Genomic DNA, 5,468 nt, shown 5'->3' with positions numbered 1-5,468 from the left:
GGGGCTGGAGGGAAGGGGAGAGGAGAGGAGAAGAGGGAAGAGAGGGGAGGTGAGAAAGAGGAGGAGGTTTCTGTCTCTTATTCTTCCTCTTCCTTCCTTCCTATTCCTCATCATCCTCATCCTCATCCTCCTTTTCCCTCCCTCCACATGCATGCGCGGGGCGAGTGAAAATGGCGGCGAGTTTGGAGCATCACATAAACAAAACAAAATCGGAAATTAATCTATATCTGCATCTGCGTCGGCAACGCCTGCCTGGTAACTTCAATAATTATCCTTCTCCGCAAATATATCGAAATAACAAACCACATGAGAGAAAAATGCACTCAAGTTGTCCCTCTAGGGAATTCTCACGAGCGACAAGAAAAATAACGAATACATGAAATGTGTTTCTGACGCAGCACGTGTTGTAGTAACGGTCTCTCTCTCTCGTAAGGGCGAACTGCCATGGAGTCTAAGTACCATTTGCGACTCTATGAGACCTTCTGGGTATTTCAAAATATCAACCGAAAAAATACACACACAAAAACCGCCCATTTTTTCATATTTAATCAGCTTTTCTTTCCATTGTCTCTGTACAAAATAATGACATGTTATTTTGCTATAGAGGAAAAAAACACACAATTCAGCGATAATGCTACTGAATATTAATAGATTTGTACCTAAATATGTAAACAGTAATTATTCGTTGGTTTCGTGTTCTCAATCCTTTATTCCTTTTTCTTCTTCTGGATTTGTTTTCCTTAATCTTTTTCAGTCACTTATGTCGAAACCCAACGTCCATTTTATGTATCGAAAGAAAATCAAACTTTATCATTAATACCAATCAAAAAGCAAAAGAAAAACTCATTCAACTCTTTTATAATTAGAGAATGCAAAGGAAACGAAGAAGGAAAATATATATATTTTTTATGTGGACATTGATGAAAGTAAGGTGGGGATTTTTATCAAGGCCAAAAAGGAGCTTTTAATATCTAGTAAAGACTTGAGGTAATTCCGTAGTGTATCTGTGACACCTTTTTAATTTTTTTTTTTTCTAGTTTTTCTCTCATTCTCCCTTTTCGTCTTTTATTCTTATTCTCCCTCTCTTTTCCTTTTCTCCTCTCTTCCCCCTCTTCTCTATTTCTCGTTCATCTTTCCCTCTCTTCCTCTCCATCCTCCTCCCTCGTTTCTTCCTTCCATTCTCTATTTCTCGTTCTTTCGTTCTTTATACTCTTTCTTTCTCTTAATTCATCTAGCTCTCTCTCTCTCAATTTCCCTTCCTCACACTCTCTATCTCTCCTACTTTCAGTCCCCCATTCATTTTTATCTCCCTCTCCCTCTCCCTCTCCCTCTCCCTCTCCCTCTCCTCCCCCTCTCTCCTCTCCCTCTCCTATCCCTCTCCTCTCCCTCCTACCCCTCTCCTCTCCCTCTCCCTCTCCTACCCCTCTCCTACCCCTCTCCTACCCCTCTCCTACCCCTACCCCTCCCCTCCCCTCTCCTACCCGTACCCCACCCCCTACAGCGGCGGAGAGCCTATGTTGAAGCCGTGGTTGCTCCTGATGTGCATGATGAGGTTGGACTTCTGGTTGGCGCGGTGGCTGCAGTAGGGGCAGGGGAAGGGCCTCTCCCCGGTGTGGATCCGCATGTGCCTCTTCAGGAGCGACGGGAAACTGAAACGCTTCCCGCAGACGCCGCACATGATGTCGCTTTCCCCTTGCTTGAGGGCGGCGCAGACGGAGGCGGAGGCGGAGGCGGAGGCGCAGGCGGAGGCGGGGGCGGAAGCAGGGAGCGTCATCCTCGCGTGGTAGGATTGGTCGTCGGACTGCTTGCCGGGGTGAAGGGGTCCTGCTGTGATGTCCTGCTGGTAGGGGAGGCGAGCGGAGGGTGGCTGCGGCTGCGGCGGCTGGGCGGTGGCTGCGGCTGCGGCTGCGACGGGCGCGGCCAGACGGTCCTGCGGGGGAGGAACACCGAAGGGTCAGCTGAGGGTCAGGAAGGGCAGCGGCATGATTCAGCATCGTCATAATCACGAGACACAGGCAACGTTCCCGCATATTTAGGGGCGCTTCTACATACCACGTACATCCACACACAAACAGCGTTGCCACACGCACAAGACGTTGCCATGAGAACAGACGATGTTGCCAAGGACACAAAGGCAACCTAAAGCTGACAGACAGCGACGGGACAGACACAGACACAGACACAACCCAAAGCACGAGGACAAGCCAACAACACTAGACTCAAGGCTGTTCAACGCTGCACAAAAGGCAGGCCTGGTCAGAAGACAATACAATAACGACAGTTTTAGAACTTTAATGGGGATTTGAAATGCACGTAGGATGCTTCTGCATTTCCTTTTTCTTTTGTTAATATTTGGCGTGTTTGTGCGTGTGCGTGTGTTTGTGCTTGTGCGTGTGCTTGTGCTTGTGCTTGTGCTTGTGCGTGTGCTTGTGCTTGTGCTTGTGCGTGCGTGTGTGTGTGTTAGATTTCCATAATGCTAAAAGGCTGTATTAACCAGCAGTTCAATTTGTCTTTCAACATAAATCGTCAGAATGTCATTTGAAATCAGTTACGCGATATGACGTAATTAATACATCATTTTCAGCAAATCAAAATGTATGAACATTTGAATGGCTCTATTAGTGATGATTCAACGTTTTGAAAGGTCTATTATAACTTTCAAATAGTTTTTTTTTTCGTTTTGTATCGTAACATTTTATTTCCCTCCGCTAATTACATATTAAATTTGCATGAATGAGTTCAATCACTTAAGAAAAGAAACAAAAATGAAGTTTCAAAGATTCATCATTTAGTTTTTTTTCTTCTTCCTCCTTTCTGTCGTTCCAGCTCCTTCCTCTTTTCCTTTTCCCTTCATCCTTTCCATTTTCCTTTCCTTCTCTTTCTCTCCTTCTTTCCCTGCTCCTCTATCAGACCTGTCTCTAAAAGCATCAATTATATTGTCACTGACTTCTCTCACTCATTTTCTCCCTTTTTCTGTCCGTCTCTCACTACCACAATATATTAAAACATCTTCGACGGAGTATGGCAGCAGAGTAGGATATTTTAAAAGTAGAAATACATTCACTCCCAAAAACCCTTCCTCTTCCTATTTCCTCCTTTTAAACCTCCCTTTCACTCTCCTTCCCTCATTTCCTCCCCTACCTCTCTCCTTCCCTCCCCTTCCTCCCTCCTTTAACCCTCCCTTTCCCTCTCCTTCTCTCCTTCTCTCCTTCCTTCCCTTTCCCTCTCCTTCTGTCTTTCCTTCCCCTCCCTCCTGTTTTAACCCCCCCTTCCCTCTCCTTCTCTCCTTCCCTCTCCTCCCTCCTCCTTTAACCCCCCCTTCCCTCTCCTTCTCTCCTTCCCTCTCCTCCCTCCTCCTTTAACCCCCCCTTCCCTCTCCTTCTCTCCTTCTCTCCTTCTCTCCTTCTCTCCTTCTCCCCTTCCCCCCTTCCTCTCTCCTTCCCCCCCCCCCCTCCTCCTTTAATCCCCCCCCCCCCCACCGTAAGAAAACCTGGAAGAGTCCTCACCTGCCCCGCCCCCGAGGCCGCGCCCCTCAGCACTGGTGCATGTGCTGCGTCGCATGGCCCGGGTGGTCGACGAGGATGTGTCGGTTGAGGTACTCGCGCCGGGTGCCTCGGTAGGGGCAGTGTGGGCACAGGAAGGGCTTCTCGCCGGTGTGCGTCCGCTGGTGGCGCACCAGCAGGTAGGGCCATTTGAACGCGTGGCCGCAGATGGTGCAGGTGGTGCTTTTGCCCTGGCCGTTGCTGCTGGCGGAGCTCGAGGTCCCCGGCGCGCCCACCTGCAGGAAGGAGGCCCAGTGTTAGCCACGGTTGTTCGTCCCCAAACGCCCACAGACGCCACCTGTCCCACGCTTGCCACCTGTCACCTCCTCGCCACCTGCCACATGCTATCCCCCTTTGGCTGCCTCGACACCTGTCCCATGCTCGCCACCTGTCCCATGCTCGCCACCTGCCACATGCTAGCCCCCTTTGACCTCCAGCTCTCGGCTCAGATCACCTCCTTCTTCGTCCTCGCTCTCATGCACCCTCTGCCAGCGCTGTCCACGGCAACACACCTTCCCCCGCCACTGTACCGTCACTACAGAACACCCACAGATCCATCTATAATGCTACCCCTCTCTGCTATTCCAACCGTCATCGACTATTTCACTATCTACTCCTCGCCATCTCCACCTGTCTCCACCTTCCCACCACTTCCGGACGACCACTTGCTTGTAGCGCCACCTGTGCCACGTCAGCGATGTCACTTACTGCCTGTATGGAGTGAGTTACGTTTCCGGCAACTCTGTGAGATGAACTTCGTGGCGCGTTTCCAGGCCTACGTCATGAGGTAGCCGCGTTGTCTAAAAAGATCATTCCACTTACTGATGGAGACTCAAATGATAATCTAATGATGATGATTGTGATTATGATGATCATAATGACTGTGGTAAGAAGAGTTGTGGTAATGATAAAGATAAATAATAATAATACTGATATTAACAATAATGATAACAATAATAAATAATAATGTTAACAATCATGATAATAAAAGAATAATAATAGCAATAATGATAATAATAATAAACAAAAGAGTAATGATGATAATTAAAACAAGGATAATAACAATAATAATAATAATAATAATAAGCATAATATCAATTACAAAAATAATAATAATGACAATAACAATAGCAATACCAACAAAACCATGCCAAGTGGTGTTGTTGCTGGTGACGCAGGCAATACATTTTTTTTTTCTCACAAAGGATTTGAAGAAAAACACACACCACAAAGATAAGATATTTTAATGTAGCAGATAAACATAAACATGCTATGATACTTTGACAAATAAATATGTGTATTATGAAGGCGATTATCACCACTAAAACAATGTTCTTTTTTTATAGTATATCATTCTCATGGAGTAATACTTACCTAATCATATATGGAAGTATTTATATATACACGATGCACAAAACTGTACGAAAGTGGATCAAAATATTTCTCAACGAACGAGACATTCTGAACAAATTGTACAGTGGGAAATCCTACCCTTAAATAGGTTTCTTCTATTAATTAGTCTTTAGACAGACAGAAAAAATAAAAATAAAAAATAAATTTCCATAATCTTGAGCTAATATATGATTCCTCTTATTTGCTTGTTGCTATTGTTCTTTTTCTTACGCGTTCAGTAAGGAAGAAATAAAGGTAAGGTAATGTAAATGCATGATCCTTGTCTCACTTCAGGTTTCGTACGTCGGTTAGACAAGCGTTTTCCTCTCAGCTGATTTTCCTCCGCTCTATTTTCTGGATGAATCACTAAAGTCTAAAACGACTTCGATTCCTATGTGTTATATATATATATAGTCTATGCATCACCAAGTTATCACTGCAGGTCGTACAGGGAGTGAGTGGTACGTACCGGTCGTTTTGATAGTTTTGTCTAAAGCGTTTCAAGAATGGGTGAGTTCGGTGGAAAATAAAACT

At 45.6% G+C, this 5,468-nt stretch overlaps 1 protein-coding gene across 1 annotated transcript in view; it reads right to left on the bottom strand.

Annotated features, from left to right (window-relative positions):
• Positions 1–4,770: 4,770 nt before the first annotated feature.
• The window catches only part of LOC122255610 (transcription factor Ken-like), a 1,856-nt gene continuing 1,158 nt past the window's right edge, over positions 4,771–5,468 (bottom strand). Inside the window, exon 2 of the mRNA XM_043019805.2 lies at positions 4,771–5,468. This exon is cut by the window's right edge and continues 730 nt beyond it. The gene's annotated coding sequence lies outside the window, so the exon portion shown is untranslated.

The sequence above is a fragment of the Penaeus japonicus genome, unplaced genomic scaffold (assembly GCF_977035675.1).
Source record: "Penaeus japonicus unplaced genomic scaffold, GWHDUDI00000001_assembly GWHDUDI00000029, whole genome shotgun sequence".
Taxonomy (NCBI): Eukaryota; Metazoa; Arthropoda; class Malacostraca; order Decapoda; family Penaeidae; genus Penaeus; species Penaeus japonicus.
The sequence above is the reverse complement of the archived record's forward strand: the minus strand, read 5'-3'. Positions and strand labels throughout refer to the sequence as shown.